This window comes from Pteronotus mesoamericanus, unplaced genomic scaffold (genome assembly GCF_021234165.1).
Source record: "Pteronotus mesoamericanus isolate MK-2021 breed Mesoamerican mustached bat unplaced genomic scaffold, CSHL_Meso_final scaffold_125, whole genome shotgun sequence".
Classification (NCBI taxonomy): Eukaryota; Metazoa; Chordata; class Mammalia; order Chiroptera; family Mormoopidae; genus Pteronotus; species Pteronotus mesoamericanus.
In genome coordinates this window covers 8796520-8810765 of record NW_026555304.1, presented here as the reverse complement: position 1 = coordinate 8810765, position 14246 = coordinate 8796520, and positions in this window count along the sequence as shown.

The following is a 14246-nucleotide window of genomic DNA, read 5'->3' as shown; positions in this document are numbered from 1 at the left end:
CTTCCTCCCTGATCTATAGCTATGTACACTTTATGGTATACATCTATTGAATAGTTAAGAATTCTAATCAATCTGTCATTTAAGTCTAAATCTTCTTTAAGCCTATTCTGTTCCATAGACATAATATTTTGTGAAATGAAAATAAAAAGAAAGCCACATTGGTATTGTTCCACATAGTCATCATCCGAGCTCTGTTCTATTTATTGATTAGAAAGGAGGACATAGCTCAATCCTGAAAGTATGTATATTAGATTGGCCATTGTATTGCTCATTCTTTTAATTAAAAGTGGAGGAAATTTTGGGAGTCTTTTGTCCCAAGAGGCTTCTGAGTCTAAGCTAAGAACATATTTTTCACTTGTCCTAAGTTTCTCTAAAGGCACCAATGCTATCTTAGATTATTTTCTTTTGTGACATCCATTTATTGGCTCCCCTTCATGGAGTGACAGTCTCACAATGCTCGCATTTACCATTAATTTTAAAATCAAAATCAACCTTTCCTCTTGAAGTCACTGATAGTGACGGTAGTAAGATGAAATGATCAGGGCTTCCTCTTTGGGCCATTCCCAGTCATTCAGGATTGGGTTGGATAAGTACAAAGAATATAGCTCTCTCACCCACTAGGCAACAAAACATCTGTATGGTCAGGCCCAACTTGGTGAAATACAGGGAGATTGTCCATCCCATCAATCCCTTTGGAAGTCTTGCCATTAATCAGAGTAGTAGGCATAGTCTCTGGTTTTGGAATGTTTTGAACTCTTGGGCCTTAATTTTAGCCATTATACGGACTTCCAGATTGCTATTGGAAAAATTCTTGGAAGTAGGGATGAGGTGTACTTGAGTTCCTTTGTCATCCCCTATCCTATAGACTGAACGTTTGTGTTCCCCCAGTATCTATATTTTGAAGCCCTAGACCCCATTGTGTTGGTATTTGAAGTCTGGGACTTTCAATGAGCACTTATTAAACACATACATAACAGACATTATACCAGGTATTGGGAGTATGCCTTGCCTATGTGGAGTTTATAATCTAATTGGAAGAACGGTATCAATGTATGTGTTGGTTGTCACAGTGGAAGGGATACTTCTCTTAAATTTAGTAAGATTTGCTATATTTCAGTGAAACAACAAAGGAATTAGATTAGAAGCCAGTAACAGAAAAATCTCTAGAATTTCTTCACAAACTTGAGAACCATGTAAAATACTTATGAATAACTCATGAGTTGAAATAGAGCCAAACAAAAAGTATTTTGAGTTGAAAGAAAATAAAATATGTGCATTTCAAGATTATTGAAATCTCCCTCATTGAGTACTTGGAAATGTACATTAGAAGATTTTGAATTAACGACCTTAGTTTGTGCCTTAAAAAAACCAAAAGAGCAAATATAAGCAAAAAGATTAATATATTATTAAACTAATATTTATATTTACTAATAATATAGGATTTACTAATATTATTTACTTCATAATATTATTATTAGAAGTAAAAAAATGTCTCACATATCAGTGAAATCATATGGTTCTTTTACTTTGCTTAGCATGTTATTCTCAACATTAATCTATGTTGTCACAAACGGCTGAAAGCAAGGGAACAAATAAAAATAAACAAAAACTCATGTACACAGACAACAGTATGGTTATCAGAGGGAAAGGGTGTGAGGGGGTAGTAAAGGGGGTCAAGTATATGGTGATGGAAGATTTGACTTTGGGTGGTGGGGACATAGTGCAGTATACTGATAATATATAATTGTACACTTGAAACCTATATAATTTTATTAACTAATATCTTAGCACATTTAATGAAAAATAAAACTAAGGTGTAATCAAATTGACCAAGAAAATATCATTGTGGAAATCAACAAAATAGAAAACCAAAAACTAACATTCTTTTGAGAAATTCCATATTATTTATAAATATCTATTCAAGCAGAGCAGAAAATATGATGTAAAAATTAGCATATCTGTAATAAGTAACATAACAGATTCTACAAGTATTAAAAAATAAGATAATAAACACATGCCAACAGATTTGATAGCTGAGATAAGGTAGAAAAATTCCTCAAAATACAATACTACCTAATTTCATTCAGTAAGATATAGCCAGGCCAGTACTGTATCTATCAAAGAGATTGAATGTGTAGTTTAGAACCTTCCTACAAATAAAATTATAGGTCTAGATGGCTTCAGTGGAGAATTACACCAAATATTTGGGAAGAAATAATGCTAATTATACATAACTGAAGAGAAAGTTGGAGGAGATGTGACTACTTCTTAATGTGTGAGGCCAGCATTACCCAGACTCTAAAACCAAAAAACATTAAAAGAAAGCTGCAGATCAATACCCATTATAAATATAGGGGTGAGCAAAAATAGGCGTATGGTTTATTCTTGTATTGTTTATTTATTATTGTATCAGTCTCATATTTGCATTATTTGCCTTTCTGTACAAACCACTGTAAACCTACTTTTGCCCATCCTTGTATAAATGGAAAAATTCTTAAAACAATTTTAGCAAATCAAATCCAACAATATGTAACTCAAAAGGTTACTACATATACAGGTTTATATCCTAGGAATGCCAGATTGGTTTGATCTTCAAAAATCAATGTAATTAGACTTATAAATAGATCAAGAAGAAAAAAACCAATCTGAATAAGTACACAAAAATTTGACAAAACTCCATATCTATTTCTAATAAAAACCTTTAGCAATTTATAAAATAGTGGGAACAATGCCTATATTATTAGGGCTGATACTTGGTTGGCATACAGAAGTGAGGCTGTACCAGTTGTGAAGTTGTGCAAAATAACAGCACCTTTGTACTGTTTGGTAAAGAGCTCCTTCCCTGAGCCTTAAGTGTTTCCTGCCACTCTGTTACTCTGTCTTCTCATCTGGAACTATCTATTACCTTCCACTCTCTAGGTAGCTAAATTTCTCTAGAATTCCATCCAGCCCCACATCACTGTCTTTTTCATTGGTTGTTGCTTATTCCATATTGGGGGGGTTAAATATTTTGAGTATCATCTCTATTTATGTCTATAACTATCATGACATTAAATTTTGAAACAGTCTAGGATTAATCACTAGTTTATTAGAAAACTTTAGCGTAATGAAACCATGCCTATTGTTATCAGGACCACAGAGTTACATTATGACCCCATACTCTCAGAGCTTTTAACTCAAAAAGCCAGAGGAGGAGGGCAGTGTACCTCTTCTTATACCTGGCCTCTTATAAAAGGATAAGGATGGCCCTGACTGGTGTGGCTCAGTAGGTTGGGTTTTGTTTTGCAAAGCAAAAGGTTATCAGTTTTATTCCCAGTCAGGGCACATATCTGGGTTGTGGGTTTGGTCCCCAGATGTGGTGGTATGAGAGGCAACTGATTGATGTTTCTTTCTCACATTGATGTTTCTCTTCCTCTCTCTCTCTCTTTTCCTCCCTCTAAAGATAAATAAATAAAATCTTTATAAAAAGGATAAGGATGGAGGTGTTGATTGTGTATCTAGGGAAAGTCATGGGTCTATATGACTCCTACAGTTTCTGAAGCAGGGATGGCTTATGGAGAACTGGGTAGCCTGAAGCCTGGAAAGGCTGTGGTTTGGAATAACTGCAACAGTAAACCACTGTCTTTGACCCTAAATGGTTGGATATGTAATGAATGTAATTAATTTTGTGTACAAAATTAGAAGCTTATATATATGTTGAATATAAACCATGCATGATACTAAAATCCATAAACAACTAAGAGAAAATTATTGGCTTGTAACAATTCCAAAGTAACTGAAAATGCAATATTAATTTTACTTATCAACATGAACCAGTTTTATGTTTATAGCACTATGTAAATTGTCCAGTAATAGTAATATTCTTAAAATATTAGATAAAAAATATTTAAATAAATACTTACTGTATCTCTTTCTTAATTAGCCACCACCAGTACCTCACAATCACAACAATGATCATCTTAAAAAAGACTATGCCTTGGCTTATCAATGCATCAACACTGTTTAATAAAATGTGTCATTCTGTTTTATCATTTGGTGAAATTTAAGAAAAGTTATAAATATTAATGCTACTAACATTTTTCTGTTAAAACATTGCAAAAGAAGTTTATAAATAGAAAAATGTAAATAATTTATAAAGAGCATAAATAAGTTAAAAAATATAACGGGATGTTATACATCTTTAGATTTGATAATGACCATTTGATCAACCTCACACTGTCTTAGGTGAATAAGAAGAAATATATGGTGAGAATTTGCTATCTCACACTATCTGTGAACTGTCCTGGGCAATGAAACGATGGAAAACTTCCTTTAGGCTGGAGAAATATGTAAGACTTTTTAAAAAAAGGTGTTGTTCTCTTGTATCTTACCTGTAAAGGTAACCTTTCTATTTTATTCCCCAAGTCAATTATGTTTTTGATAATATTTCCAATCTAGATGAATTTACTGATTAATAAAAAGAAAAAGGCTTCAAGGGATTAAATTTTTTGAAACATTGGTGCAATTTTCTCTATTATAAAATGCAATCATTGTATTTTGAAACACCATCAGAGTTGCATCAATCAAATACTTGGTGACCTTTATTGGAGATAAAGCGTAAACAAAAGTTAACATCCAGGACTACTGAAGATGGCTGCTGAATAGGTGGATACTGAGTCTGCTTGCTCCTGCCCCCAACCCAGACATTCAGCCAATCTTCTGACAATCAACCTGAACAACCAATGGAATTTTAGCTGATATGAAGCTTTGAAGCTAAGGAGTACAGAAGATGCTTCATACCATCCAGCAAATGGATTTTATAAGTTGAAGGGGAAATATTCTGTGATTGGCTCCAGTAGCAGCTGAGAGACCAGACAGAAATTGCAGCTCTGGAGCTCTTTCCCTTCCAAGAGCAGGGGACCTTAGTCCCAGCAGAGATCCCCAACTCTAACCAGGGGTGAATTGGAGGATTTTACTGAGTCTGTGAGACCCAAGACATACATTGTGCAGCATTTCCATAGCTGAAGCACCTGCCTGGAGAACTCCAGATAGAGATGCAGACTACCAAAGTGGTCAGGTGCCACACTAGCAGGCTGCAGAGAGCTGTGACTTTGCAAGACGTTTTGCATTTTTGGGGAGGATGCATGTGCAGAGATCCAGACAATGACTCTGTATTGCTGTGTGGGTACTGCATAGAGACTTTTTAAAAGGAACTGAAATGTGGCTGGGCAAGGACCCCTGCTTAGCTGTTCTGCCAGGAAAGAGACCAGATTGAAATTGTAGTTATGGAGTGCCTTCCCCTTTGTAGTGGGGGATTGTAAAAATACAGCAAAAGAGAGGGCAGGGGAGACTGGGGGTCTCTGGTGGCTGGATGAAATGAGATTCCTCCACACCTGTGAAAATCAGAGATCTTAATTCAGCGTGAAATGCTTTCTATGATTTGGGCACCAGGCTGAAGAGGTCACTATATAAGCTCAGACTAACACAGAAACCTTGCTAATGTAACAGGGCTCCTGAGAGGGTCAGACAGTAGCTGCATAAAGGGAATTGCTGAGAGCAGGGGAAGCACAGGGGCAAGAGGAAAAAGCAGGGAACTTGCTGAGCAGATTGGGAAAAAGTTTTTTCCACTCACAAGCCTGCGGATGGTGCCCCACCCTGCATCGTGAAGAATGTCTGCTGCTGCTTTGGTTGCAGGGGAGGAACCTAGCAGAATGGGAGAATTGTTTGCTGACCTGTTCTGAATTTGTCTCACCAATGCCAAGCCACACTGGGTCTATGGGTGCTTTCCCACTGAGACCAGAGAAGCAGAGTTTAGAAATCTGTGCAGCGCAGGGGAAAGACCCAAACAGAAAACTTGCTTAGTGTACAGGGAAAGAAAAACCAGATTTTCCACTTTTAAGTCTGTGACCAGAGATCTACCCCCAAGCATGAGCTTCTCCTGTTGTTGGAGTAGGGGTTGCAAAGAGGAATCTAGTAGAATGGGAAAATCGTGTTTTGACCCATTCTGAACTTTTCTCAGCCATGCCAAGACATGCTGGATCTTAGGGTCCTTTCCCACTGAGAACAGCTGTGCACAGAGATCAGAAATTTGTGCAGCAAGGGGAGTTCTGGGCCCTGCCCAGCTCAGCTTGAAGGCAAACTAGGGGCTACATGGAACAGAGTTCTGGTCTGTATTGCTTGCAAAGACTAGGCTGGTAGCTAGACTGATGAGAGTTGAGCAGCTGGGAAACTTTGCAGGGAGGCAAACTCCCTCACACTCTACAAAACCCAGGGAAGGAAATGGGAGTGCCTGCCCCCATCCTGCAGGGATACAGACACCACTTCCAATGGGAAACCCTGCACAATAGTCCTGTTAGGTCCAAGATTCCCCTACTGGGTGCATTTCTGCATGGGGACGAAAGAAAAACTCCAGACGGAGACTTTCAAAGTGTGAGAATTTGGGAGGATAGCGCCAGGGGGTAGAACTTAGCCTGTTATGGAGGCCTGGGAAAGAGAAAGAAAGTTTAGCTCCCACCTGCTGTCTGGGCTTGCCCCAACACCAATGGGAGGCTAACCTTGATCTATCCTCTGAAGTCCAGAGCTGCTGAGCTCCCTCCTGCAAAGGGGTAAGTTGAATATACCCATTCTGAACCAGCAGTGAGCCCCTCCCCCTGAGGAAGCAAGTGCCCAAATCTCTGGCAAAGATGGAAGGGGTTGGCTCCAAGTAGGGACTACTCTTCTCAGTGCAGCACAGATTACAGACCCAACAAAGAGAAAACCTGCTAGCATTATCTCAACAGGCTTGGTATCAGCTTATAGACCCTCATTAAAGAGCTCTAGAGAGAAACCAGACAACCTCAGGGAAGGGCAGAGAGGTTGAAAAGAGGAGGCCAACCCCAAGGAGTCTCAGTTTTTACAGAGCTGCCATCAGCTCCATGCAGGAAGAGCTGCCCATTTTATACAGATTGGCCCCTCACATGAAATGGACAGCTAACTCTTTAGAAACTATTCACTACTGGAAGTCTGTATCAGACCAAGGCATGTGGCACAGAGACAGAGGAACACACACACCATTTTCCCTGAATTCTGAGGAGTTCATTCCAAGGAGATCCAGGGACTCCTATCCTGCCAAGTGCACCAAAAGCCCTCCTGGAAACAGAGGGGTTAGCAGCTAGGCTAAGACTAATGGCAGGACCACAGACAGAGGCAGGTGGAGGTGGTACCTCCAGTGGTTTAGTCATTAATTGACCCAACCCTGGGCTTTGTGCTGATAAAAAGCCAGCTATGCAGAACGGTGAGGATCATCGTGGATACAGCCAAACCTGAAGGAGACAGCCACAGATTGGGGATCATTTGTACTTCAAACAGGCTGCCTAGAGCTAGACGGGGATAGCATCTGACCTTGGCTTACACCAGCTTTAGACAATACCAGAGTCATACCCAGAAGAAGAACCCAGAACTCTGCTGAGACAAATTCCACTTAGTTCTTTTGCATTATTTACATTGTTTTTTCTTTTGCATTCTTTTTTATTTTTATTTTTATTCAATTTTATTCCTATTTTCCACTAGTTTTTTATTTCAAATCTCATATTTTACGCTTCCTTTTTCTTACTTCATTTTGCTTCCTTTTTCTTATTTTCATTTTAAATTTTATTTTTTCCCTTTCTTTGACCTTTTGTGGTGATTTCTTGTTTCTAGTCATTATTCTTACTTCTCCCTCAATCCTCTCACATTCAACTTTTTTACTTTAGTTATCTCATATTATTTTTTCTTATAATCCTATTTTCTTTCCACCCATATTAATATTTGCTCACTTGTCATTGATGTTGTTGTTAGTATTTTTGCTTGTGTGGGTTTTGTTTGTGTGTTGTTTTGTTTTGTTCTGACAGCACTTGTACATGACAGCATGCAAGATGTGGTGAGGGTTGAGACTTTCAATCAGCCAGCCAGCGGGGAGAACATATCGACAAACGGGCCAACAGCAATCAAAACCCAAATACATCAGGAAAGCCCACATAAACTGCATAAAGGGCACTCCTAGATCATCCAGCCCAACAGATCAAGGAGAGTGCATCACTGAGTCCCACAGGACTCCTACCACAGAAGGCTACCCTGTGAAGACAGGGAGTCACAGCAGGTCAATCTTATACTTAGAAACAAACAAAAAGAGTTACCTAAAATGAGAAGAAGAAACAATCCTCAATTGAAAAAAAAGAAAGACTCACCAGAAAAACAGCTAAGTGAAATTGAGGCAAGCAATTTATCAGACATAGAGTTCAAAGTAATGGTTATAAGGTGATCAAAGAACTTAGAACTATAAGGAACTATTAAGAACTACAAGGAACTTAGTGGGAAATACATTGGCATGAAAAAGGACATAGAAACCTTGAATAAGAACAGGTGGAAATGAAGAATACAATATTGAAATGAAGTACACTCTAGAAGGAATTAAAAGCAGAATAGATAAAGCAGAAGATCAAATCAGCAAGTTGGAAAACAAAGAGTAAAAAACACCCACTCAGAGCAACAAAATGAAAAAAGACTTAAAGAGAATGAGGATAGTTTAAGGGAGCTTTGGGACAACATAAAGTGCAACAATATTCACACCATAGTGATACCAGAAGGAGAAGAAAGGGAGCAAGATATAGAAAAACTGCTTGAAAAAATAATGACAGAAAACTTTCCTAACTTGGTGACGGAAAGAGTCATTCATGTTCAGGGATCACAGAGGACGCTGATAAAGATGAGCCCAAAGAAGCCCACTCCAAAACACATCACAATTAAAATGGCAAAATTTGAAGCAGAGAGAATCTTAAAGGCAGCAAGTGAGAAGCAGTTAGTAACATACAAGGAAGTTCTGACAAGGCTATCAGCTGATTTCTCAACAGAAACCCTACAAGTAATGAAAAGCAATGACCTACAACCAAGACTACTCTATATCCAGAAAGGCTCTCAATTAAAATGGATAGTGAAATAAAGCTTCCCATATAAAAAAGGTTAAAGGAGTATATTTCCACCAAACCAGCATTGCAAGAGATGCTAAAGGGCCTGCTTTAGGAAGAAGAAATAGAGAGAAACACAGGTACAAAGCAGAACTGGCAATGAATAAGTACCTATCAACAATAACTTTAATTTAAATGGATTAAATGCTCCAATCAAAAGACATAGGGTAGCTGAATGGATAAGAAAACATGACCTGCATATATGCTGTCTACAAGACACCCACTTTGGAACAATTTACAAAGGCTGAAAATGAAGGGATGGAAAAAATATTCTAGGCAAATGGACATTAAGAAAACTGGGGTAGCAATGCTTATATCAGACAAAATAGACTTCAAAACAAAGACCATAACAAGACCAAAGAATGTCACTACATAATACTTAAGTGAGTATTCCAACAGGAGGATATAACCTTTTGTACACACATATGCACCCAATATCAGAGCACCTAAATATATAAAGAATATCTTGGAGGACTTTTAGAAAGAGATCAGTCCTGGATGGTGTGGCTCAGTGAGTTGAGTGCTGGCCTGTGAACCAAAGGTTCACTGTCTTGACTCCCAGGTTAGGGAACATGCCTGGGTTGTGGGTCATGTCCCCAGTAGGTGGTGCACAAAAGGCAACACATTGATGTTTCTTTCCCTCTCTTTCTCCCTCCCTTCCCCTTTATAAAAATAAATAAAATCTTTAAAAAAAGAGATCACTGGGAATACATCTATTATAGGGAATTTTAACACCCGACCATCAACAATGGACAGATCTTTCAAAGAATCTATGAGAATCGTACTGTAGATCAAATGGACTTAATTGATATTTACAGAACGTCTTCACCCCAAAGATGCAAATATACATTCTTCTAAAATGCACAGGTACCATTTTTAAAGATAGACTACATGGTAGGACACAAACAAAACTTAAAAAATTCAAGAAAACTGTAATCACATCAAGCACCTTTTCTCAGATCACAATGGCTTGAAACTAGAAACTAACCTCATGGAAAAAATTAAAAAATGTTCAAACACATGGAGACTGAATAACATGTTATTAAATAACAAATGGGTGAACAATTAGATCAAGGAAGACATCAAAAAGTATCTGGCAACACACAACAACCCAAAACCTACAGGGCACAGGAAAAGCAGTCTCAAGAGGGAAGTTCATAGCATTACGGGTCTATCCAAAGAAGATAGAAAAAAAAAGACACTCAAATAAACAGCCTAATCCTAAATCTAAAAGAACTACAGGAGAAATAACATACAAAGCCCAGAATAAGTAGAGGGAAGAAAAGAAGCAAGATCAGAAAGAATTAAATGGCATAGAGACTAAAAAACAATTAAAAGGATCAACAAATACAGCAGCTGATTCTTTGAAAAGAAAAAAAAAATCAACAAACATCTATCCAAACTCATCAAGAAAAACAGATAGAGGACCCAAATAAATAAAATCAGAAATGAAAAAGGAGAACTAACAACTGATACCACAGAAATGCAAAAGGATTTTAAGAAATTACTACAAACAACTATATGCCAAGAAATGGTATAATCTGAGTAAAAGGGATAAATTTCTCATGGATAAACACCTGTGCTTCTCAAACTATTCCAAAAATTCAGTGGGAGGTAAGGCTTCCAATCTCCTTTTTATGAGACCACTATCTTCCTAATTCCAAAAATCAGAAAAAGACACTATAGAGAAATAATTCTTTTTTTGCCATTATCCCTGATGAAAATAAATACTAAAATCCTCAACAAAATATTAGCAATCAGAACCAGAAATACATTGAAAAGATCATACACCATGATTGAGTGGGATTTATTCCAGGGATGTAAGGTTGATTCAATATCTGCAAATCAATAAATGTAATATACCACATAAACAATAGGAAGGATAAAGATCATATGATCATATCAATAGATGCAGAAAAACTGTTTAATAAAATCAAGCACCAATTTATGATAAAAACTTATAGCAAAATGGAAATAAAAGGACCATACCTAAAGATAATAAAGGCCATATATGACAAATAAGGCAACATCATACTCAATGAGCAAAAACTACAAGTATTTCTCTTAGGATTGAGAACAAGACAGGAAATCCTGTTTTCAGCACTTATTCAACATAGTGCGGGAAGTCCTAGCCGCAGCTATCATACAGAAGAAAAAATAAAAGTCACCCAAATTGGAAAGGAAAAAGTAAAACTCATTATTTGTAGATGACATGATACTGTATATAGAGAACTCTAAAGATGCCACCAAAAAATCTACTAAAACTGATAAATGAATTTGGTAAATTAGCAGTATACAAATTAAATAAATATCCAGAAATAAGTTGTATTTTTATATGCCAATAATTAACTATCAGAAGGGGAAACTAAGAAAACAATTCCTGTCACAATTGCTTCTTAAAGTATAAAATACCTAGGAATAAATTTAGCAAGGATGCAAAAGTCCTGTACTTGGAAATTTATGACATTGAAGAAAGAAATTGAAGTAGATATATAAGTCAAAGCATATAATGTGTTCATGGACAGGAAGAATTAAAATCATTAAAATTTTCATACTAATCAAAGCAATCTGCAATTTTAATGCAATGCAATACCTAACACGGTAGCAACAGCACTGTTAGTGGAAATGCAGATGTGACAGCCATTGTTGAAAGCACTATGGTGTTATCTCAAAAAATTAAAAATGGAACTCCCTTATAACCTAGTGATACCACCTCTTAGAATTTATTCTAAGAATCCCAAAATACTAATTCAAAAGAATATATGCACCCTCATATTCATTGCAGCATTATTTACAATAGCCAAGATTTGGAAGCAGCCCAAGTGTCCATCAGTAAATGAGTGGATAAAAAAGCTATGGTAGATTATACAATGGAATACTATTTGGAAATCTCACCTTTTCTGATAGCACGGATCGATTCGCAGAGCATCATGCTAGATTAAATAAGCCAGTCAGAGAAAGACAAACACCCTATGATTTCACTCATGTGTGGAATCTAATTAACAAACTGAATTAACAAGCAAAACAGTGACAGAGATCAGGCTGACAACTGTCAAGGGTAGGGCTGAGTGTAAGGTGGGGAGGGGGTTCAGCAATAAACAAAAGAGGAAATACTCATGGACACAGACAGTGTGGTGATTGCTGGGGGGAGGGAATGGAGGAAGGTGGAAGAGGGTATAGTGGGAATAAATGGTAATAGAGGCTAGATGTTGTAAACACACAATACAGTGTACAGATGATATATATTGTAGAATTGTACACTTGAAACCTATATAATTTTGTTAACCAGCATCACCCTAATAAATTTAACACAAAGGAAAAAAAAGATACCAATGGCATATCTTACAGAATTATAACAAATATTCCAAAAATTTACATGGAACCACAAAGTACCTTGAATGACAACAGTGATCTTCAGAAAGAGGAACAAAATTGGAGGACACATGCTACCTGATATCGAACTATACTACAAGGCCTTAGTGGTCAAAATAGTTTAGTACTGGCATAAAAAGACATATACATCAATGGAACATGATAGTCCAGAAATAAACCCATACCTTTATAGTCAATCAATATTTGACAAAAGAGGATAAAACATACAATCAGGTAAAGATAGTATAGTCAATGAATGATGTTGGAAATATTGGACAGATACATGCAAAAATGAAACTAGAACATCTTTTTACACCATACAGAAGAATAAACTGAAAATGGATTAAAGATTTAAATGTTAGACTTGAAACCATTAAATTCCTAGAAGAAAACATAGGCAGTAAAATCTCAGACATTTCTCATAATAATATATTTTTTTCCTGATATATCACCTTGGGCAAGGGAAACAAATTAAAAAAATAGATAAATGGGACTGCATCAAACTAAAAAGAATTTTACACTAAAAAGGAAAAATCAAAAAAATGAAAAGAAAAAACACTGAATGGAGAATAGTCACCAATGATATCTGATAAGGTGTTAACATCCAAAATCAATAAAGAACTCATATAACTCAGTACCAAAAAAAATAAAATTCAGTTAAAAAGTGGACAAAAGACCTGAATACACACTTTTCCAAAGAGGACATACGGATAACCAATAGACATATAAAAAGAGGCTCAGTGTCTCTAATTATCAGAGAAATGCAAATTAAAACCATGAGATACCATCTCACACTTGTCAGAATGGCTATCATAAATAAGTCAACAAACAACAAAGGGGAAGAATGGGGGACAATTGTGTGTCAATATATATACGTATATATAAATAAAAAATAATAAAAAAGACAAATTAGCAAACAACAAATGTTTGTGAGGATGCAGAGAAAAGGGAACCCTTGTGCACTGTTGGTAGGAATGCAGATTGGTGCTGCAACTGTAGAAAGCAGTATGAAGTTACCTCCAAATATTAAAAATGGAATAACCTTATGACCACACAATTCCACTTCAGGGAATAAATACAAAGAAACCTGGAACACTAATTCAGAAGAATATATGCACCCCTGTTTATTTCAATATTATTTACAACAGCTAAGAGTTGGAAGCAGCCCAAGAGTTCTTCAGTAAATAAGTGGATAAAAATTGCTGTGGTGTATTTAAACAGTGGAATAGTGCTCGGTTGTAACAAATGAGGTATTACCTTTGTGACAGGATGGATGAACCTGGGGAGTGTTATGCTAAGCAAAATAAGCCAGTTAGAGAAAGACAAAGTACTATAATGATTTCAGTCATATGTGGAATGTAGTGAAAAACTGAACTAACAAGATAAATAGAGATAGAATCATAGAGAGCAGGTTGACATCTGTCAGGTGGGGGTGTGAGCTGCATGGGAAGGGTGAAAAGATTGAGCAAAAAAAAAAAAATAAAAGAGAAAAAACTCATGAACATGAACAACATTTTGGTAATTTCCCAAGGGAAGGCCGAGTGGGAGAAGATGGAGGAAGGAATAGGGAATATAAATGATGATGGATAGAGACTTGACTTGGGGTGATAAACACAAAATACAGTGTACAGATGATGTGTTGTAGAATTGTGCACCTGAAACCTCTATAATTTTGTTAGCCAATGTCTCTCTAGTAAATTCAATAAAAAGGAAAAAAAAGTGAGCCCTGTTCATGGTTCTTATTCATCTAGAGTAACATGTTTCAAATGTCAGGGTAATTTTCCATTCCAGACCCCTTGAAGTCACAACCATTGGCACCAGAGCATGAAGCCATGAAATGCCTCCTTATTATATTGCTTTCTGCATGTGATCTCTGTGTACTGTAAATATTAAATGTTAACTATCCTGTACCCA